The sequence below is a fragment of the Jaculus jaculus genome, chromosome 8 (assembly GCF_020740685.1).
Source record: "Jaculus jaculus isolate mJacJac1 chromosome 8, mJacJac1.mat.Y.cur, whole genome shotgun sequence".
Taxonomy (NCBI): Eukaryota; Metazoa; Chordata; class Mammalia; order Rodentia; family Dipodidae; genus Jaculus; species Jaculus jaculus.
Window position 1 is genome coordinate 34,073,467 of NC_059109.1, and position 24,477 is coordinate 34,097,943.

Below are 24,477 nucleotides of genomic sequence, written 5' to 3' on the forward strand. Positions count from 1 at the left end.
AGGAGAGAATGAAAGGAGGGATCATAATTAAAGATGTTACAGCTAGCCAAATTTTATATATATAAAGATATTCAACAGAAGGACTCCATGGGGGTGGATAATGCTGCACTCTAATACCATAGATTGTTACAAGAAAATTTCACTGCAAGTGTGGGATACCTTCCACTTAGTTTTGGCCAAGGGGGGCTCCTAATGACCCAGAAACATTACAGATTATTGCCAAGGTTCTTGGTTGCCCACCAGAGTTAGAAGGTAAGGTCGTATTTCTGAAGACACCACATGTTTGGGCTGCAGATAATTGGAGAAATCCTACTACAGGAAGCTTCCTGTATGTTGACTAGCTGCCAGGATACTGGAAAAAGCTATGTAGCAGGTTGGACCAAAAAAGCCATCAACAGGCTTAACCAGAAGTGGACTGTGCAAATTCCATGGGCCAAATGCATTAATTGGTGCAATGGCAGCAAGTGCATTATGAGGGAAACCAACTTCTCTCGGATTAAGATTTGAGGGAATTCATGTCCCATGCTAACAACCTAATCAGAGGTCATAAATCCTAGGGAGGATGCTAGTATCGTCGCTTCACTAAATGGATCTACTTACTATGCCCACAAACTGTCCTCTAAATGCCTATGCTTATGCCCATATGTTACTGTTTCTCTCACTTTTGGTGAGAAAAGCATCGCTTTTCAGATGGCAGTGATCACTGAGGAGACTCAAAAACTCACCAAAGTGCTGAGAAAAAACTGACAGTGAGCGTTCAGAAGTGAGGCATCTCTATCATACCTTCCAAGGCTCAGAGACTATTGTGGAAGACATGGTGGAAAGACTATTAAAAAAAAAAAAAAAAAGGAAAGGAAAGGAGTGCTTTGCAATACTGTCTTCTAGACACAAAGTGGCTGTGGTACTCATGACCTCACAGTAGCTGCTGCTACCTACACAAGGTCTGCATTATAGGAGGGGGAAAATGATGATATCAAAATAGAAGAGACACTAGTTGTAAAAAAAAAAAAAAAAAAAAAAAAAAAAAAAAAGGGATTCAGTGGAGAAGTAATTAGGGAGAGGGAGAAAAGAAGGTTGTAGAAGGGGAATACCATCATAGTATAGTGTCTATAATTATGGAAAGTGTCACTACTTTTTTTTCTATAAAAGGTATGTTGGCCTCACAGCTCGATTCCCATGTTATTGTAGTAGGAGTCACAACTGCAATGGTATGCTTTATCTTTCCCAATGTAAGATGGGTCACACAGATACCTACTGAGACTGCAACCAACAGACAGATGCCCCTATTTATCAACAAAGTAATGTGACACTTCTAAACACTAAATCAGAGCATACATCTTATGATAGAGAGCCAAAAAAAATTTGAATCAATGTGAAAAGTTAAATAAAATAGAAGAATGACACTCAATAAAAACACAGAGAAAAGAGGAGGAAATTGTGAAAGAAATATTGGCCCACTTTCAATATATATATAAAAAAAAAAAAATCCCTAGATGAGACTTCAGTTTACAAAGTACAGAGGCACAAATTAGCAGGAAGCATTAAGTCTTCTTCCACTGAACTTCCTTTGTCTAGACCAGAATCAAGAATTTTTGACAGCCTGCCTATGTGACCACACACAAGCACGATCTATAATCATTAAGCTGGCAGGTATAGATAAGACCCCATGTTCTCAGAATGTAGAGCAGAGCTAAGGCAAGCTAAACAAAGAAGCAGGAGAGACTTGGGGTATGAAAGACACCAGAAAACCAGGAAGACTGTTACCTTCTTGAGTACCTAGCCAGTAGGGAAAAGGGGGAAAGTGGCTCTCGATCAGAAAATTATAGAAACTGTGTTTTGTGTTCAGGGGGTTTTCATCTGCCCCCCCTTTTTTAAGCTGGAGCCTGACACTTCAGAGTCAAAAGTAAAACATTTTCTCACTTTCATTACTCAGGTCTAGACCTCATTATTACAAGGTAATGGACTTATTTCACACAAAGTCTCCCATTCTTCATCTGACCATTGTCAATAAGCAGAACAGATATTTGAATAAATGTGTAGCACCATACTAATTCAACATGCATGTTTGTTATATGCCAGGAAAAAATACCCAAAACAGAAAAACAACAACAAAAAGGCATAAGCAGTGAAGTGAAAAATAAGCACATTGCTGAGCTTTAGTTAGGTGGTAGAGCATAAGCCTCTCTCCCACAAACAACATAAAGTTCCAGTGCAGAATAGTCAGAAGTATGAATTCACATCAAAAGGTAATTTCACAAGTACAGGCTGTGTGGCCCATGATGTCATGTGACTACCTGAAAAACAGGAATAGTTGGTGTAGAAAGTGTTTTCCCAAATAAATAAGAAAGGAAGAAAGAAAGAAAGAAAGAAAGAAAGAAAGAAAGAAAGAAAGAAAGAAAGAAAGAAAGAAAGAAAGAAAGAAAAGAAAGAAAAGAAAAGGAAGGAAGGAAGGAAAGAAAGAGTCTTTAACTGCAGGATACAAGGAAGCAGAATTATTTTAAGGACCAGCGATGTAAGGCAGATGGTAAAATGATACAGATTTAGACTTTTGCTCTGGCCCTTGCTGCGTGGAAGACCTCTGCCAGGGCTCTAATCGCCATGGGCTCACCAGGAAAATGGATAAAATTAACAGTTTTAACTTCAAAGAGCTTCAATAAAGATGAAAGTACATGCAGTTTCTCAACTTTTTGCCTAGCGTAATATACTGTTTAAAATTGTTAGATATTATTTTAAATTAGTTTTATTTAATAGAAAGAACAAGTGTTATAAAGAAACCCATCATTCTATATAGTGACATACTCTAATCACTATGATCCTGAAAGCTGCCTACCACACTGACAGCAATTCTAATAATTACTAAAAGTCTTTTCCTAATAATAGAAAAAAATAAATTTATATAAAAATAGGTCAGTTTATTAACTAAATTTTTTTCTCTTTGTATATGATCAAGCAGAAGAAGTATTTCAGGAAACAAGTCAACAAGACAACACTTGGACACTTTGTTTCAAAATGTTAAGATGACATGTCTTTTGTATGTCAAGAAATAAAAATAAAAATTAGCTTCTGTGATGTTCACATACTTATGGTAAGGTGAAGATCTCGGGAAAACATTTCCCCTATGGTGAGGCAAGAAGTTGCTTACTCTTGCTCTTCCCAGATTCTCCTTAGTCTTTCAATGTCCATAGTCATTTGACTTTGCATTTCATTAAATACACTTTAATGGGAATTGCTTAAAAAAAAAGAGAAAACAAAAAAAACACCTACTGATACATTTAAGGTCTTCATTTCACAGGTGAGAAAGGCAATGCCCATCAGGGGCCACTTACTCAGAGTAGCTTGGTAATCTACTCTGGGTGAAAAGTTAGGCTTATTAATTGCCATTTAGAGCTTTCCCACAATCCCAGCCTTCAGGGCCAGAGCTGGTTCCATCCCTAATGCCAGGGTGTGCTGTACTTGTTTAGTGAACCTGCTCAGAGGCTCAGCCAACCCTTCTCCTACTGCTTCTCTTCTGAGTCCTAACTTCTGCACACTGTGTGCAGAGGCCATAGTACTCTCCCGAACTCTATGTGCACAGGCCATAGTACCCTCTTGAGCCCTATGTCATTAGATAAGATTTGGGGCCATAGATTTCTGGACTTTAAATATTTGGCCTGGGATTCATCACTTCCTTCATTTTTTTTTCCATAAATTCACAGGACATTGAGGGCTAGAAAGAACCCAAATCCACATTATAGACATCCCCATTTTATAAATGATAAATATTTTGTTAATATCTCTTAAATACTGGTACAATTCACAGACTTAAATAGTAATTTTTCCTCATCTTTTGAAAACAATTTCCCCATAACATGAACTACTCTGACACCCTCAAGAACTTCTGGAGACTATCAAGGAAACTGATGGATCAGAGCTTAAGGAAATCTGCAGTGACACATGGTGAGTGCACATGGAACAGCAGTGTACACTGTGAATTCACACAGTGATTGCACACAATGAATGGTACACAGTAGGATCATACAGTGTGATAGAACACTGTTTTTCTTTCTCTAAGCTTATTCTCTAAGCATAGTTTTAGTTTGTATATTTTAAGTCAATGGTTCATCTTTAATTTTTGTATATGATGTAAGTAGGAGATTCACTTATTTTTTTATATAGATGTACATTTGTTTCAAGGCTATTTACTGAAAGGCATTACATCCTCTATATATTCTCCAATGCACAAATGCTTTCGTGTTATTGGTGAAAACTGCACACCTGTATAAGATTTATCCACTCCTGGTTTGAGTTAACTTTTTCCTACCCCATAGACTTTCCCGTTGCCCCATACGCTGGCATTGTTGTTGCTGTAGTTTAAGTTGTGTTGTGTCAGTCCTCCACATTGTTCTTCCTTTCCAAACTGCTTAGGATATTTTTAGCTTTTCACATATTAATAGGGATTATAAAATCATCAAAATTTCTAATGAGTTTACAACAAAGGATACAACCCTAGGCACAGAAGAGATGGGGTATACTTGCCAGAATATGGGAGGGCAGGAACAATGAGACTTCCACATCACTGCGGAAGCGTGTCATCTCCCAGGAAAGCGATGCCTCCCAGTGAGGAAGCAGAAACTTTGCTTTTTCCATTTATTTGTTTACAGATATTAACTAACCAACATCATACATATCCATGTTCAAAACAAAAACAAAACAAGATTGTCAAAAACTGCCTGGGGTGTTTTTAAAGCATGGAGAGACATTTATCATGGTGCTATTGGGTAGTACGCCAAATGCAATACTATAACAGAGCAAAATTATAATTGGAGAAATTTCTTCCAAAAACAAAAGGAAAAATACACAAAATGGCAATAGATTTTATGTTTGTTTGTTTGTTTTAGGCACAGTTTCACGTAGTTTGGGCTGGCCTGGAAATCTGGAAATATTATATAGCAGAGATGTGCCTTGAATTGATCTTTGTATTTCTAATTTTCAAGTGCTGGGATCACAGACATGTGGCACATGCCCAGCTGGTGAAGGTGATTCTCTTTAGGTGGTGGTTCTGCAAGTGATTTCATTTCAGACTTTTAATTTTTGTGTGTGCATGTATATGTTTATGTGTATGTGTTGTGGCATGGTTGTGTATGGGCATGGATGCACACACAATGTGAGCCTACATATCTAGGCTACTCACCTAACCCTGCAGATTCCCTGCCCCCGTTGCCAGAGTGCTGGGATTACAGACCACTTGCAAACCCACCAGGGAGTTATGTGGATCCTTGGCATCCTCGTGCTGGCACAGCCATGCTTTATTTGTTGAGCCATCTCCCAAGCCCCTGATTTTATTTGTTGAAACCTCTTTACACTTTTCTACAATTAGCTTATGTTTACTAATGAATACATACTACTTTATAATTGAGAAAAAGTAATTAAAAAAAAAAACTACCTCAATAGTCACTTTTAACTTTAGCTAGCTGAAATAAAGTATGGTGCTCCGCATATAAATCTGATTAAAATCCTTGCAAAGCAACACACAGCACATGCAGAAGATCCAGAAGGTAAAGGTCTGGTCACCTGCAGGAAAGTAAATATAGAAAATGGAAAGTGAAATAAGAAAGGAACCGTGTGTATCTAACTGGGGCAAAGTAAGAAGCCCACTAACAAAAGAGCATCACAGAAAGTAGCACAGCCCAGAGCCCCCTGCAGATTGATGTCAACGACCATGCTCTACCCTTTTCAGTGAGCTTTATGAGGGCAACAATTATACCTATTTAGCAAATGTTTAATGCCTACCACATAGTTGTTAACTAATAAGCTAGTAATATACCTCCCTATTGACTCAAGTTAGCCAAGTGAGAGTTAACTAAAGTATGACACCAGAAAATACTGCAGTCTCCATTTAAAATAAATACCAATGCTGAACCTTTTAAGATTTAAACACATATTTGTTTCTACTAAGTAGACATGCTTTGGTAATAAACAAAATCACAGGTCTTCTGAAAGAATAACTGGAAACACTTCAAACACTCCTTTGTTGGGAGGCAAGTGAATACCACAGTAATACCAAGAATACCAAGAAAACAAATACCAGTTTCGAATGAGCCTTGTCCAAACAAGATACCAAGTGTCTTTTGGGAATTACCCTGACAATTTGTATTTCCATTTCTTTATTATGTTAAAATAATTCTATACTTTCTGCACATTTTTAATCATAATGAAGCTCTAAATTGTATTTTTCAACATAATAGTGATACAAAGGAAATGTAAACCATGACTAACTTCTCTTGAGTTTCTTGTGTTGGTTCTGTTTTTAATGAAAATGCATCTCAACAGGAAAAAAATTCTGACTATTTAAATTAGTTATTATTATGGAGGTTTGGCATATCATTAAAGTAAGACTAGAGCAAACCATATATTCCAGAATAGACTCTGGCCCAATTGGGACTACGTGTTACAACTTGAGGAAACACCATGATGCTTCAGTACCCAGTCAACCCCCTAGCTAGAAGCTTAGATTCTGGACTCATGCAGAATGTTTATCTCCACAGTGAAAGTAGTCAAGACAGGCTACAGACTAACGATTAAAGCTTTTCTCACAAACACTTCAGGAGTGGAGTGATATTTTTTAAACTGTAGTAATTACTAGTCCCATGGTATCTGAAAAATCACTGATGTGATATTCTAAATGCTGGGTTCTAGGAATGGCTAAGAATGACCTTCAAAGGTCACCAAACCTGTTTGTTTTCTTGTGGTCATAGTTTGGATGCCAGAGCTCTGTCTATGCCTCTTGTTACTCTACTCTCACTGCTCTCTCAGAATGAGCTCAGCCTATTTTACATGCACAGATGACTCACAAGTCTTCAGACCCACTGGTTAACCTACATGCTGGACCCATATGTACAGTTAGTATTGACACACCTCCCCCAGATATGCAAAAGGGTTTTCACCTTTACAGTTAATGTCCCAGTTCATCTCTACTTCAAGATCTCAAACTACTTACTTCCATCTTCCTGATATGTCTCATGTGTATATCGCTTACTTACTGACATATATTGCTAATTTCATCTTCTTAGAGAGGTCTTCTAGACTACTCAATTTAACATGAAGTATCTATCATGTGAAACAGCTATTTCCCAATGGACACTGGGGCTCCTCAACACCACTGAATTTGGTATGTTCTAATTTATTAGTGTAGTGTCCCAAAAATGCTGTCTTGGAATAATCTATTCTCTTACAAAAAGAATTGCCTAGTTATACTTACTTTGAAATTATAAAGGAGAAATAATAAGGAGACTTTCCCCCTCTTCTATTGTTTAGTCTTGGCTCTCTTGCTTCACAACATCCACCCATCATTCCCCAAATGTTGCAGGCAGTCAGGTTCAGTATCTCTAACCTCAGAGATAGAACTTTACTGAGAAAAATTTATAGCAAAGATATATTTAGACAAAAAGTCCACCATAAACAAGTGCTCCTGGGAGTGAAAATTGAACTCAAATCATCTGCACTTCTGTCCTACCTTCTAAATGTATTAAAGAAAATAGGTTTTGGACACAATGATATTTTCAGAGCAAAAGCTTCAGAAAACTATAATAAACATATGTTCCACTATTAACTCTTAAAATGGTATTGAAGCACTTTCAACAAATGTTTCATCTAGGAAAAAAAATTAAAGTCTGCAAAAAAATGTATTTTTGTATCCTCCTGACATGAACTGGCAGGTGTATCCATTACTACCTTGTGGGGATCAATACTCCCACAAGATCCACTTGGTTCTGATCCTATCAACATTTTGGAAGAGGATGAAAAGAATAAGACAATAGGAGAAAGGAGGGAATACCTTGAACGAAGAGGCTCCTCAGGGGATGAGGGCAGATAAGAGGGGATAAGAAAGGATGGAGGACCTGGAACATGATCAAATTACTGTATCATATATTAAAGTCCTTAATTAAGGAAAGAAAGCAAAAGCTATATACTACTAGCAAAGGATAGAGTTCAAACTTTATTCTAGGATCCCTGAATGTAAGGCTACAAAACACTGCTTTCTTTGACTACTTTAGTAATGTGCAAAGAGGATCTGAATGAGAAAACATTTGCCTTAAAGTACTTGAAATATTGGTATGGCCTTTGCCTAAAAGTATGTATAACAAGAAAACATATTTATCAAAACTGAAAGGCAACCCCCACTCCTATGCTTGTTCTAGTGATCAAGTGGATTATGTCTGGCATGTTACCCTCTGAGACCTGCAGAAGATCCAGGCTTTTAAGCTCTCACACTGTGTTGTTGGTTACCTAAGGCACAATTTTAGTCTAGTGGGTAAAAGGCTGGTGACTTAGATCCTGTCCCTGAGTAACTGTGACCTCTATGAAACTATTGCTTCTTTGGGCAGCAGGTTTCTCATTTGTAATGTGAAAGGTACACTAAGTGGTCTCTGAGGCTCTCAATTTTGACCTTTGGAAAGTTCAACTGCAGGACTAGCACAAGTGAGAACCTGAGATCTGCTCAGTACTAGAGATATTTATTTCTCTTGAGCTGCTGGAGTAGCACCATTCAGGAATGAAGCCAACTTGGGAAAGAATATACAGACACATCAAGAGATTCTACTTTTCTGTTTCCTAATTATCTACAAAATTAAATCATATGCTTTATCATCTATAAGACTATTATTGCAGATGATACTCTCACAACCACAAATAAAAGCATATTTTGCTTAGTTATGTTGGGAAAGTACAACAAGACAAAGAAGCACAACAGCAGAAGAGCAGTCTAAGAATAAAACAGGAATCATTCTGTGGAAATGGCATAAGTGAAGACAAATGAATTCAGCTAGAAAGCCCACCAAATTAAATGTTTATAATATATCTGGCTTGGAAAGTCTGTAGCTTTAACTTGAGTAAAGAAATTCATCAAAAAGGAGAATCTCTACAGTAAACCCAATGCCTACTAAACTTTTCCCTTGGGAGTGGCTATTTATCAAGCTTGTCAAGACAGCTATGGCATAACTTAACTAAAGTATTTAGTTCTGTTTTACACCCCCCCAAAAAAAAAAAAAACTCTCAACAAACATCTGAATAGAAAATTAACCCCTCTAGCTCAGACTCAATATTTCAGTAAACTTTTTGGCTCCTCTCATTTGTTTACAGAGCATTTGCCTATGTGGCTGTCGATAAACTAGGCATGTATATATGCACAGCCTTTAATGTGGAAGCTGGTGCTAGGTTTGAATGGATGGATGTCTTGGCTTTGTGTGTTCTTAAGAACAGAGTCAGTTCTGGGACCTGTCATGGACTATTGAAACAAAGCTGGTGTTTACAGGTTCCAGACACACCTCTAATCCACTCCTGGACTCTTGTGTTTCACTTTCATTTTCCCTTAAAGCCCAAGCCAGCATGGCAATAAGGGAGAAGGGGCAGCACAGCTGCCTAGCATCGTGGCTATCATTGCTCGCATTTGCTTTCCATGACTTGTGTCCGTATATGTTTTATTTATATGTATTATGCAAATGCATAAATCTTGAGGGTTATTTTATTTCATTGTTTTTTTACTGTTTTGCAGCTCTGAGCTGTGATTTCAAAGGCAAGCTCCTCTATATCAGTTTAGCTTTTCCCAAAGAGCTGAAGCTAACGTGCAGCAATTCCTGTACTGCATATTCCTAAATGAACATAACTCATCTCTCTTCCATGTGTATATGTACATATCTGCTTTCTGCTTCAGTTTAAACCCTTCACTGTCTCAATCAAGAAAATTACTCATAAAATGTACACAAAATAAATTATTTGGGGGATAATGATATTGCAGTTAATGTCACATTGCTGGGATAAAACACTCAAAAGCAACTGTTGGGAAGAAACGGTGTATTTTGGCTTACAGTTCCAAAAGGAAGTTTCATGACCACTACTTTGACAAATAGTAGCAAGAGAGTGAGGTGAGCTCTCGCAATGGGGAGCTGGACTATAGCACGCCCAAATTCTGCCTCCAGAAACACATCTCTCCCAAATTGCTACTAGCTGGGGACCTAGCATTCAGAACACATAAGTTTATCAGAGACACTAAATTCAAACCACCACAAATGTCATCACTATATTATTGTTTCAAAATTTAAAACATGATGTTTAGGATGGATACTGTGATACACATCTTTAGTCCCAGCACTACAAAGATTCAGGTAGGAGGATCACTGTGAGTTTGAGGACAGCCTGAGGTCACTGAGTGAGTTCCAGGTCACCCTGGACTAAAGTAAGACCTAACTCCATCATCATCATTATAATCAACACAACAACAACAAAAAGATCAGTTTCTCTAACTCAATCAATGACTTAATCAGTTCACTTATGTGTGGTACCGCTGCACACCTACTTAGGATACCCAAAGGATATAGCTTCAACTTTTTGGACTCAGATCTAAATTTTGGATGAATTGACCTTATAAATGTTGTATTCCCTTTTTTTTTCATCTTACATTTATAATTATAGGACATTTACATACAAGACTTAACATGCTACATGGCAGTGATACTACTGTGCAAGCAAAGTGTGCAAAGCCATACAGTTGAAAAACCCAATGTTCCTAGCAGCACTCTGAATCACAGCTCTGAATATGTACCCAAAGTAAGTGATTCCTTAGAAAATGCAATTAAGTGTGGTTATATGTGAGTTGGCAGACTACTGCAAGAAATCACTGCTTTTGTACCAAAACATGTTTTCTATTACTTTTAGTGTATATGGAGGGCCATTTTTGGCATGTCATAGAAATTACAGACACATGCTGAAATTTTAATGTTATTCAGTACTGTTTTGCCTACTGAGTTTCTTTTAAAAGAAGGCAGGAGAATGTGTGAGTGGCTTACTACTTATGTCTTTTGATCTTTGAACAGCCTGGACTCTTCCATATAGACCTTGACATTCAAAATATCTTTTAGATTTTTTGTAATTCCAGTCTTTTATCCATCAATGATCACACATTTCAACTACTATACTTTGGGGCCTTTAACTTGTCATATAGTTTTGATACTACATATATATCTGTATATGTATATGTACTTTTTACTGTCTTACTTCTACAGTTATTTGCACATTATAATACAACCTGAACTTCTACGTTTTTTAGAAAATGGAAAACTTAAATTTTTCTGTAAGTTGAATCTAATTTAAGCAAAGCTGGAATTCCTTAAATTTGCCAAATGTGGCACATCTTTAGCTTCAACAATCATTGTGCGTTATCTTTATGGTGAAAGAAATAATTTTAAATGTAAACCAATGCTAGATGGAGGGCTGGAGTGGTTGCTTAGTGGTTAAGGATCTTGCCAGCAAAACCAAGGATCCCAAGTTCATTTCCCCAGTACCCACATAAATCCATATGCACAAGGTAGCATATGAGTCTGGAGTGCATTTGCAGTGGCGGCAGGTCCTGGTGAACCCATTCTCTCTTCCCCTCTGTCTCTTTCTTTCTTTCTCTCTCTCTCTCATAAATAAATAAAATATTGTTAAATACTAGAAATTATATTTAACATTTTATTTAACATAAGGTACAATTATCATTTTTATTTATATTTTAGGTACTGGGTTATACATTTCCCCTTGCAAAATATTTTTGTGTTTGACTTTCATAGAGCTTTACAGGTTGTTTTAAAACATAGTTTATTAAAACGTTTCTGAGAGATAAAAACAAAATACACACACAGTAATTAAATGTACCCAGAGGAAATGTTTCCTCAAATTATCCGCCATTAAGTAATTTAAGAACTTCCCAACATAGGCATGCTCAGTGAATTTCCCCTTCCCCACTGACCTTCCCCATAGCATGACAGCCACTGGAGATCTTTTTTTTTTTTTTTACGCTGTGCCTCCTCCTCCTGGGAAGGAGATATTCTTTTCCTCCTCAGCCCCCACTCCTCCCTCCCTCCTATATAAGTTAGCCTTCTGTTCCTTAACACACACCCTTCCCAGTTTGTCCTCCAGCCTGCCTCCACACACTTTTTCCACTGCAGCCTCCATTCCCCTAGCTTCTATCAGACCAGAGCTATCAGCTTGAAGACAATTAGCAATGACCTCCTTCCTACAAAATATGCCCTGCTTATGAATGCTGGGATACTTCTAGGAAGGGTACATGTGCACTGCCACCTCAACATTTAGAGGCTTCCTTTTAAAGCTACAGTGTGTGTTTCCATAGAAGCATTGTCTTTGATTCTAATGGAGCTTAAGTGCTATTTGTACAAAATTTTATCTACAGACCTCTTAATCCTCCGTTCTGCAGAGAATACAATTCCATGATTATGAGTGATTCATATTTTCAAATGAAAATTTCATCAAGAAAGTTTTAAAACACATTTCACTATAGAGTAGAAACTAAGTGAAAAAAATGTGCATTTCAACATTAGCAATGGTATGAGAGTTAACAAATCTGAGTTATGGCACACACCTAGGACACTCTCTTTAGCAATGGTATGATAGTTAACAGATCTGAGTTGTGGCACCTAAGACACTCTCATTTGCAAGTTGCAGTGGGACAACCATACATATTACCTAACTAGCTAAATAAGGACAACTTGAAATTTTAGAAATCATTAATCAAATGACACTAAGTGGACCCTTTTCAAAAGGCTTCCTCCTAGCAGCCTCTGCTTCCTTAGCATCAGACTCACCACAATATTCTATACACACAAATGTACAGTGATGTTTCGTGAACTTGATAAGTTTTAATGTAGTGAACAGGTTGCAAGTAGGTGATTTGCAGCAGGGTGAGAAAAGTCAAGAAATAATGAATGATCCTCCACAGTAAACATGAGGAATTTGGTTGCAAGAGGGAAGGAGAGTACAGTGAAAATTAATGAATGCACTCCAACAGTTTTGTTGCTTATAAAATAATAATGTCAAGACCATAATCACAGAAAACATTACTGAGTCAGCACCAGGGGTGTGGCTCATCTCTATCTATGCAATCCCTTTCACCAACTGTTCAATTGGTGATGCTTCCCACAATATATTCTGAGCATCTGTACTCTGGAGCCTGCCAGCTCTAAAGGTAGATCCACCCATGGCCTCAGGCAGGCTCTGTAGGATACAGCCAACACCCTTAATAGGCATAGTCCCCTACACGCCTGTCCTAGCCCCAACAACAAGGGATTGGAATTCACAATCTGAAGATTTGGAGATTTCCATCATTCTTGGAGCTCTGGGTAAACAGAAGAAGAAAAGAGCCATACCCCTAAACCACACCCTACAGCCCTGGGTCTTCCTGGTAAACACGCTTCCTAGTTATTTTGCTAAACTAAAAAGCTGCTTTCTCTTCTAAGTTCCTTTCATCAACTGCCCCATTCCCAAGGCCTGTCAGCACTGATTCAGCATCAGTCATAGATGTCCTTGGGCTCTTGGGCTTGTTGAGATGAGAAAAGAAGGGAGGTGCCTGCCAGTAACCTGGCATGATATTTAATAAAGAAAGTTTTGAAAATGAGCTGTGCACTGCTTCTAACCCAGTGTATCTTCTTCTCACTCTTGTGGTCTCTTGAGTTTTCACACCCACTTCTAGATTGGAGATCCTTAACCTTATCACTGCAAGCAAAGCTGCCAGCACTCCTAAAGCCTCCCACTCTCCGCCCTATGAAGCACCACGTCTACGCACATGATTCCAGCAATGACTACCGCTGCCCACCTCCTCGCTCACCTTGGACAACAGTTCAGGGGACAGGCCTAAAGACCCAGAGCCTTTCCAGGAGCAGCCTCCAACAGCTAGGCTCTTTCTCCTGCTCTTATGGTCACCACAACCTAGAGCAGGTTCTAAACTTTGGAAAGTTCCTGAGCCCTATGAAGAACTCAGTCAGGTCACAGACTACCCAAGTGGACATTTTAAAAAATGGGGTGGGGGGAGGACCTACCAACCTACAGACAAGACACTGGGTCCCAGGGAATGCTTTTCCTGATCCACTTCCTCCATCACTCTTCCTCCTTCCCTCAAGGTTCTGCCCACTTTTCCTCCCCGCTGGTCCTGCCGGAGGGAAGAGGGGACCAGCGAACCAGCCATCTCCGCGGGTGGCGCCTGTCCGGAGGCCCCAACGTGTCGCGCAAGACAAGTTTTCAAACTTTCCGGGTCACTCGCACCGGCGGGACAATGAAGCAGGAAAAGTGAGCGCAGAGGGAGGGACCACGGCTGCCACCTCCGGCCACCCCGGGCGCGCGCCTCCCCGCGCGGGCCTCCAGGCTGCCCCCGCCCCGCCGAGCCCTGCGCTCCGCTCACCGCGCTCCGCGCTCCGGCCCCGCGCCTCCGCTGCCGCCGCCGACCGTCCGCGTCCCAGGAGCCCGAGGAGGAGGAGGAGGAGGGAGCGGGGAGGGGACTCACCGGAGCGTCAGGTCGAAGGAGGGAAGCCCGTCCCGGGACCGCGCCCCCTGGGGCCTGGGTGCGGAGCGCAGTCCTGGGAGGGGGTGGGACGAGTCGTGACAAGTCCGAAGTCTTGTCACACCAGCCAGGGAGCGCCCGCAGAACCTGTCTGAACTCCAAAGAACCCAGCCCTCCACCGGCAAACAAAACAGCCTTTCTTTCCTACCGGCCTGGTGTTGTCAGGCAGGTACAAGTCCAGGCACCTGGGTCACGGAAGAGCCTCAGGATGACAGCGACCCTCACCTGGAAAGAAGGTGGACCTCTTGGAGCAGGACTGTGGTGCTGTGACTCATCTGCGATGCCCCCCCCCGGGGGGGGGGGCGGGGACCAGGAGTCTCAGACCTGAGGTCGGACCACCTTTGGATCAGCAGCCTGCCTTAGACCTCCTCCAATACAACTGATTCCCTGGCTACTAGTTGATTTAAGAGCAGAATTCAAAAGTCAGCAAAGTTTAGGTGCTAATTTCCAAATGCCCTGGTTGGAAAGAGACAACATGTTTTAAGTCCTTTGCAGCAGCTAGTGACCCTACTTTGCCCATTCCATTTCATGTTCTCTTTCCCTCCTCCCTCCGTCCCTTCCCTCCCTCCCTCCCAAGAAGTGGGGCTGTTGTTGTGATAAACCTGACTCTTGAGTCTTTAGAACTGTTTTTTGTTTTGTTTTGTTTTTTAATTTATTTATTTGAGAGCGATAGACACAGAGAGAAAGACAGATAGAGGCAGAGAGAGAGAATGGGCGCGCCAGGGCTTCCAGCCTCGGCAAACGAACTCCAGACGCGTGCGCCCCCTTGTGCATCTGGCTAACGTGGGACCTGGGGAACCGAGCCTCGAACCAGGGTCCTTAAGCTTCACAGGCAAGCGACCGCTAAGCCATCTCTCCAGCCCTTTTGGACTGGTTTGCAGAAGCAGTGAGGAAGACTTTGGATGTTGGGGTAGAAAAGCTCTAGAATGCTGTGAATAGCTAGACACGTTCTGGTGGGAGTTTGAAAGAGCAGAAGGTCCAGAGAAACACAGATAGTGGAGGGCCAGCTCATCAAGTTCAGAGGGGAACAAGGACCTTTTCAGGGACTAGCTGAGGGCTTTTCATGATATATTCTGGCAAAAAAAAAAAAAAAAAAATCCAGCTGCAATTTTGCCTGTGTCCAGAGAACTTGAGTGAAATTGACGTCAAATGTAATTGTCTAATTTGTTTGATGTAAGAAATCTCAGGACAGGATATCATTCAGGCTGTCATAGCTACTCATGCTCTCCTCATTCAGGTCTTTAGTGAGAGGACATAATTTAGTGAGGAAAGTAGCATGATCTAAGTTACATCTGCAGATAAAGCAGATTCTAAAGCAGCTACAAATAAAGGAATTAGCAGCAATAAAAGAGACAGCTGATGCTCTCCACTGGGACAATATAAAAAATGCCTTGTAGGCATGCATTACAGGCTCCATCTTGTGAAAATCTAACCTTATTTGAAAGGAGTGAGCATCAATTGAGAATGTCATTAAAGGGTTTCTCTGCTCAAAACTAATACATACTTGTTTCTTTAGGATCAACCTCAAAGGCACACAGATTACAAACAATCCAACTGTTATCCAGGGAGGCCAGGCTCCTTCTCAAGTTGACATCAAAACTTGACAGCATTGTCCCCTTGGTACTTCTTTTGAAGGGACACTGCATGGAAAATTGAGAGGGCCTTGTTCCACAATTCCAGAACATTGACAAGACCAGTCTATGTGTGCCAGGGTTGATTTCTCTACCAGAAGACTTCTGAATAATGCTGAGAAATAAAGCCTAAGTTGCAGTGGAGACCCCAGGATAGTGGAAATGCCAGAACTGAGAGGTACTGGCCCCAGAGAGAGGCCATGTGTGCACCAGGCAGTGAAGCTGGAGAAGCAGGTGGTCTATCCAAGCACTTTGGAGCCTGGGAGGCCATCATAAGCCCCAGGTGCAGAACTTGAAGTTGCAGGACTTTTGTTTGCCCTGATGGTTTTGGTCTTGAATTGGCCCAGTATTTCCTTGACTTGCTCCCATTCTTCCCTTTGGAATGATAAGTTTACTCTGTGCAATTGTACATTGGAAGTCTGCAACTTGCTTATTAGTTTTATAGTAGCTTTCAGTTAGGTGACTTGCCTTGAGTCTCAGAAGAGACTTAGAGTCTCAGAATAGACTATGGAAATTTGAGCAGTCTTCAGACTGGTAAAGGTTATGGGGACTTTTGAAGTTGAACTGAGTGCATATTAAGTCACGAGATGGTCATGGGCCTATGAGGGAGATGCAGGGGCAAAATGTTAAAATGCTGGAAAAACCTATAGCTGGATGAATCATCACATCAGTTGAATAGTCTTGACACACTTAATGTAAGACTCCTGTGAAAATCCTTTTAGTGTCATAATCATTCATATATCTGTCATATTAGAACTGTTACATAAATTATAATTCAGCTATATTGATTCAACACATTTATGGAGAATTTTCTGTTGGAAAGCCATCATACCAGGCTGTGGTTGGGGCAGGAGATGGAAAAATTAGAGATTTTTCTATAGGAACACTATCCTACCAGGCTGCACTCGGTGCAGAAAATAGAAAGATTAGCATAGCATAGCACAACATAGCTAGAAATATTGTATTTCTCTGCCTTGATTTGTGTGTGTGCATTTATGTTTTCATGAATACTGAACAACCTTGCCATTTTTTTTTTAATTTTTTATTTATTTGAGAGCGACAGACACAGAGAGAAAGACAGATAGAGGGAGAGAGAGAGAGAATGGGCACGCCAGGGCTTCCAGCCTCTGCAAACGAACTCCAGACGCGTGCGCCCCCTTGTGCATCTGGCTAACGTGGGACCTGGGGAACCGAGCCTCGAACCGGGGTCCTTAGGCTTCACAGGCGAGCGCTTAACCGCTAAGCCATCTCTCCAGCCCCAACCTTGCCATTTATAATCAAAAAATAGTCAAACATTTGTGGAAAGATTTGTGGATATTCATAGTTAAATGAAACTATGTTCATAATAAGACTAAAAAGTTTTCCTCTTTCTGTTCTTTTTCTCCTCACCCTGTCTCCACCGTACCCTCTCACCACCATCACTAAGTTCCTTTAGAAGAATAGGAAACATATTATTGTACTCTGTACTTTCTCTGTCCTTCAAAATTAAAGCACAGTGTGTGGGCATTTTTTTCTTTTAATATGGAAATATCTGTAGCAGGTTAGGTGAGTGTAACAAATCATTTTAAGGACCGAGTTAAAGAGGAATAAGATCACCTAATTACCATAGCAAAATATCATGGTCCTTTTCTTTTAGTAGATAAACTTATTAGCTTTGATGAACGTATTTCATCCTTTCTTTCTCTGTGGTAGATCCAACAGATGAGAATATTCTCTGCTTACGTTTTTACAGTAGGCATAAATAACTTCAAGAATATTGCCAGTATTTACTGATGCAGTCCATCATAATGCAATTAGGTGGTAGAACGGGACATAGAGTAGGATAATGGAAGATACTGAGTACAAAGTCCTGATTTTTAAAATTATGTTATTTTAAGAGTATCCATTAATCTTTTGATACTATGACAAAAAAAAAAATGCCCTCTGTAGGTACCTTTCAGAATATTAAACACAACTTTTGGAAAGTCCTTAGCTATTTTTCATAGTTGCAGGTATGTCTGGATAGCTATTGTCAAAGGTATTTTAACACAATATGTCAAAATCGTGATGGCCAACATTACCAACATAACTGCAGACATCCTTTCCTATGGTTTATTGCTTTCATTATGTAGAAATGCATCCATGGCTATCATTCTTGTCCTTCAAGTTGCTACACACCTGGCCTGTAGTTTAGTGAGCCACGATTTAAGATCCATTTTTATAAGTAAGAGATAGACAGACAGATATATACAAAGAAAAAGGAGCAGCAGTAAACTGCAATGCCATCATCATTTTCTGGAAGGCGAATTTAGGGATACAGGCAGGAAGCCAATCCCCAGAAATACATTTCTCTATGCCCCACACCTTTGCCCATCTCTGCTCATCAGATCACCAGCCTGCAGTGCCGCCAGTCCTTCTTTTCCTCCAGGTTAACTTGCATTCATGACCCATTTCTATTTTTACATTGTCCAATTCCAGGCTCTTCAAAATAAAATGTAATCCTTCTATGACATCTGCCAATGTGTGACTATATGATACTGAATTTTTCAGACATAGTTTTACTTGTCCAGTATGTTCTTTTCTAGTCAGGTCAGTGGTATTAAAAGCACCACCTCACCAGTGACATTTATAAAACATTGCAGTGGCATAAGGATTGACTGTCATTTGGAGTGGAGGAATGAATGACAATGCACTATAACGTGGGCTTCATGATAGAAAGTTATTTGATGTCCTGCCAGGCAGGAAGAAGATCACAGCATCTCTAATAACTCACATTTAGGACTTAAATCCAAATAAAAAATAATCAGCCAAATTTTAATTGTTCTGCATTCCAGGAATCCAGCTCTTCAACATGTTGTAGATGATAGCATCAACAAATTTGCTGCAAAGATACCAATAAAGTCAGTCAGTCTCCCCCTCTCTTCACGGAAACATCTGTCCATTTTATTTCTTGCATATATAGTATATGAATACTTATATGCTGAAAATATAACCCTGTTACAAATTTCTATCATTTATAATACATGTAAGTGATAGCACTTCTTTTTAAATTATATGTATAGGTTAAAAATATTGAGCTGGAGAGATGGTTTAGCTGTTAAGGAGCTTGTTAAGGAGCCCAAGGACCCAGGAAGAATTCCCCATTACCCACGTATGCCAGGTGCACAGAGTGGTGCATGGGGTGTGGCATTTGCAGTGGCTTGAGGCCCATGGATGCCAAATCTCTCTCTCTCTCTCTCTCTCTCTCTCTCACACACACACATAATGTCCACATAGTGTCTCTCTCTATCTCTCTGTCTCTTTCTCTCTCACACAGTTTTTTCCTCTCTCGAATAAATAAATATATTATCAATGAATTTCATTATGCTTCATAAGCAGTAGTTACAAAATATTTATTTCAAACTCTGAAAATGTATTAGGTCAGAGTTGAGAACCAAATTGCATGCATTCAATCAAGAAAACCTTCAGAAAGGTGGGGAGAGTAACTTGGAAATCTAGAATGGTTTATTTTCTTTATGCCAAGCTAGTGTCTTAGATCCAAAGATATGTTGATTATTCTGTAAGATTAATCTAGCGATAACATACCAACTTTAAGTAATGAAAAAAATATTTCAAAGGTGTAAAACATACCTTCAGTGGTTAAGGAGTCTTCCATTGCATTGCCTGACCTATCTAATTTGTTAATCCATCTGTTACGTTTACCGCGTGTCCAAAGATACATCTCATGTCCTCACTTTCTGAGCTCTGGCACCATTAACCTCCTCTTGGTTCACATATTCCCCAAGCTTTCTTCCTCATCATGGAAATGGTACATGCGGTCCATCCTGCCTAGAATGTTTAGCTTTGCCTTACTTTAGCTCTATTTCCCTTGAGCAAATATCTCTCTGCAATTATTCCTAAGTTTTTTTTTTAAACTATATGTTCCTTTTGCCCATTCAAAATTAGTTCACAGAAACTCCTGTATATCAAAAGAAAGAGCTAGTTAATTCCTTGAATGTGCGCCAAATATCTCTTCACAAAGTTTGTGTAAGGTGGTTGGCATTCCCCTATTGATGGGAATTTCATATCCATATCATTTTCTTCTATTGAAAACATTGCAAAAAAAAACATTTTTGTCCATTTAAGAAAAAATATCTATTCTGAGCTAATTCCTCCTGCAGAGTTCAGCACTCAACTGTCCCTTCCATGGCAAACTTTCCTGGCTTCATAGACAAAGTCAGTTTTAGGCTCATGAACTTATGAGTTTCCATGTACTTTGCCTTTATAAATCTACCATAATTATAACTTTAGGCTTATTTATGTAAAAGACTAACTTCTCTGCTTTCCAACAAACCCATTGTTCCCTAGAGAACATCTATCTGCTTCTGTTTGCTACCGAATGTTAGTGCACATTAAGGGTCAAATTAATAGATAATACACAAGAGAATGAATTAAATGGATTATTACTAGGAACATGCTCTTTTACTCCACAAATGTTTGAATACTTTCTCTTTTGTTACTTAACTCTTATATCTATCATTCCTTAATTTCCTTTGGAAACTTCAGGGTCGACATCACACTGAAAAGTACACATGGAAGAGACAATGTGCTTTAAAGGTATTGATGTCTACATTCATCACATCAAACTTATGGTATCAAAAGAACTCCTGGGCTGGAGAGATGGCTTAGTGGTTAAGAGCTTGCCTGTGAAGCCTAAGGATCCCGGTTCAAGGCTCGATTCCCCAGGATCCATATTAACCAGATGAACAAGGGGGCACATGCATCTGGAGTTCGTTTGCAGTGGCTGGAGGCCCTGGCATGCTCATTCTCTCTCTTTCTCTTTGTCTCTTTTTCTCTCTGTGTCTGTTGCTCTCAAATAAATAAATAAAAATACACACAAAAAAATTTACAAAAAGTATCTCCTAAGCCAGGCTTGGTAATGCACACCTTTAATCCCTGCACTAAGTAGGCAGAGGTAGAAGGATTGTTGTGTGCTTGAGGCCAGCCTAGAACTACAGAGTGAGTTCCAGGTCAGCCTGGGCTACAGCAAGACTCTATTGCAAAAATAAAAGAAAAAAGTATCCCCTCATTATTGATGTAATCCTTACAGTGAAAATATTTGCAATTAAACCAAGAAGGCACATTTCTGAACAATGTTTTACCTTTATATTCCTACTAAAACTACTTATTTTCTAGAGGATATGTTAAATAGGAATCACCTAGGAAGCACTGAAGTTCAGTTAAGTAGATATTCCTAAAAGATCTAAATATCTTTAGAAATGTAGGAAAAGTAAAATATATAATCAACATGATATTGTGTTGAAAAATGCATTAAGGGATAGTGTTTTATCAAAAGGAAAAAAGTATATAATTTTATAAGATAGTATTTTGAACAATCAGGTCTCATTGCTATTTGCTATGATGCACAAAACTTAGAATATTCAGAAAGCTTACAATCCCCAAAGGAATCTACCCAAGGTTATATAAATAGTGACAAGTGCAAGCAATGAGGAGACTTATAGTTAGAGGTGCTTACAAGTCGGTCAGGGAAACCCAGGGATGTCATTTCCCTGTGCTTTTGGAAAGTAACTCCAATAAACTTACTGGTTCACTAAGCTACCATTGGATGGCATCATTTCTTTTGTCTGTTATTTGTGCCCTATCTGGTGGGAAGAGATGTTTGCTCTTGTCTCCCCAGGACAAGTCGTCCACAAATGGGGCATTTCAGGTTTCAAACAGTAACACTCATAATCAATTTTAGTGTCCATTCATGGGCTATTTGAGAACCTCACAGAATGAGGAACTGGCTAAATCAGGGAGATTTTTTTTCCACCTCAGAAGGTGAAACTAGTAGCTCCTATCATAAAACAAAGTATTCAATAAGCTTAGTACCTGTTGGCTGTTGAGATTTACACTGGCTGATTACCAATGACAAAAATTTATGGGGAATATCCATTGTGGTCTGTAGACAAGTTCAAGAATTTGATTAGCAGACTAAAACAGAAATGGTGACAGAGAGATTTCATGGTAGGATGGGGCTTAGGTAAAGTCTTAGTTAGCTGTGATTATGGCATTTTACCCAACAAACCTGATCATTTAAATTGAGATCAAAGGTAGTTAGTACATGGGTTTCAAGATGGCACTAAAGCTGAACCATGATAATAAATATTGGGAGGATTGTCAGCTATTTTGGCTCATCTTCAGATCCCAATTTTCATGTCAAGTAAAAATGCTATTTCTAAATCTTCACATGTATGCAACTGTCACCCCACATGCATATAAAACCTCCCTTGCACCCCTCTTCCAATAACATCAAATGGTACTACAAAAGTAAAGAATTAAAATTCATTTAAAAAGAGGTCACTCTTTTCATTCTTAATCATCATTTGTCCACAAGCTCACCACATTAGACTTGCTACTCTAGTGTATTAGGAACTGAGGATCCACACTAATTGTGCTACTAAAGTATGGAAGGAGCTGAGGATCCACACCTGAAGGAAGTAGAATGAAACAGAGAAAGTGTAACCTTCTCTCCTTCTCTGCGGGATTGACCTAGACTAATATGGCCCACTTGGTATTCAGCACATAGTATAACTGGGAATCACAATATCTCCACACTTTATATATAGCCATAGGAATCAGCTTGATTGTTTTCCTGCTTTCCTTGTTTTCTAAGAAAAAAAAAAAAAAGTATGTTTAAATTATCTCATGGAGCCAAGCAGAGATTGTGTCTGAAATATACATCATGACATTAAAAACAACATTTGTTATTTTGACTTGTGATGTATCTTAGACATATTCAGTTCATAGGGAATGATATAAAAATGATTCGTGTAACCACTAATTTTTTTTTCTTTTTGAAGAAATACAATATTGCCAGCAGAGCTAAAGTTTTGATATTCCTACGGCAGCTCAGGCTTCTGGGGTCCTGTGCAGCTGACTGTTTTCATTTCAGTCTAAACTGTTGCTTATTTGTTAAACAAATGTGTGTATTCCTAAATGATGCATATGGTTATTTTATTACTCTTACTTAGTGCTTGAAATGTAGTATGCTATATTGAAATAAAGTGTGTTGACAAAACCTTGAGTGCTAGCCTCATCTTTTCTGACTGCATGTAAAATTCAGTTTCAAATTAACACATAATTATATTATTTATTGATTGCAATATGTTTAATCACAGTCTGTACTGCTAAAGTCAGAGTAATTAACATTTCCCTCTCCTTATCCTTCTTTTACTTTTAAAAAATATTTTATTTTTATTTATTTTTTTATTTGACAGAGAAAGAGGGAGAGGGAGAGAGAGAGAGGAAGAAAGAGAGAGAATGGGTGTGCCAGGGCCTCCAGCCACTGTAAAAGAACTCCAGATGCATGCACCCCCTTGTGCATCTGGCTAATGTGGGTCCTGGGGAATCAAACCTGGGTCCTTTGCCTTTGTAGGCAAATGCTTTAATCACGAAGCCATCCCTCCAGCCCCTTATCCTTCCTTTATATCGGAGTATTTGAAACTTATGGTTTGTAATTAGTCATAAAGTACATAATACATTGTTGGGAATTATAATCACCCACTGTGCTCTGGAACATGAGAACTCATTGTAACAATTCTGTGTGGGTAACTTTAATCCAGTCTTCTCTTCCTACTCTATACTTTCTGATCAAATTTCTTGGCTCTCATAATGTGACTTGGAATTGCCTCCATGGCTATCATTGACATCCTTACTACTCCTCTCTACAGATTACAGCATGCTAAGGTTTCTTACTTTCCCTCTCTACCTTTGCAGAACTAGCAGGCTTATTATATTCATTGTTTCTTTCATCCACTCATGGTGAACTCAATTGTTAGGACAACTCCTAGGAAGGTATCCCACCCTTAGCACTGTGATTTTTAATGAATAACCTATGACTTCTGGGAATATCAGTGTCCATCCATGCAGGGTACCTCTGCTTCTAATGTGAATGCTGGACATTTGGAGTTGAAATATAGCAATGGATGGGGGAAAAATGCATTCTATCAGCATTTCCTCTTTTTGTAAATACAATGTGGAGGATCACAGCTGAATGTTATCAAGAGGATGTGAACTGTGATAATAGACTTCTAATTTAAAAGCTGAGGAGCAATACCCTGAAGGCACTAAGTTCTTTTCTTGATATTAGCTACTAGATATGATTGTTACAGCAGGTATCATGAGTCACTCTGACAGATATTAATTGAACAAAACATCCTCCCAAAACAAATACAGACTCAACAATAATGAAATACCCGATAGCCCCCTGATGCTGAGTTTAAGTTTTCAGAAAAAAATGTATGAATATATTTAGTGAGATAGCACTTAGTATACTCTAGCTTCAGTATCTAGTTTTGCTTCCCCCTCAACCCAAAAAATTTTCAAGCAAGTGCCTTTAACTGCTGAGTGATCTGCCCAGCCCCACTTTTCCCATTAGTGTTTCTAAGCAGAAGTTCTGACTTTAAGCTTACATGCTTTAGACAATTTGCTATAGCATGAAAGAACAACTTTGCTACTAGAAAA

At 39.3% G+C, this 24,477-nt stretch overlaps 1 protein-coding gene across 1 annotated transcript in view; it reads right to left on the reverse strand.

The window, feature by feature from the left end:
• Fam83b (family with sequence similarity 83 member B) overlaps positions 1-14,236 on the reverse strand; it is a 101,593-nt gene extending 87,357 nt beyond the window's left edge. The window contains exon 1 of the mRNA XM_045155714.1: positions 14,204-14,236. The gene's annotated coding sequence lies outside the window, so the exon portion shown is untranslated. The remainder of the gene's footprint in view (positions 1-14,203) is intronic.
• Positions 14,237-24,477: the final 10,241 nt, after the last annotated feature.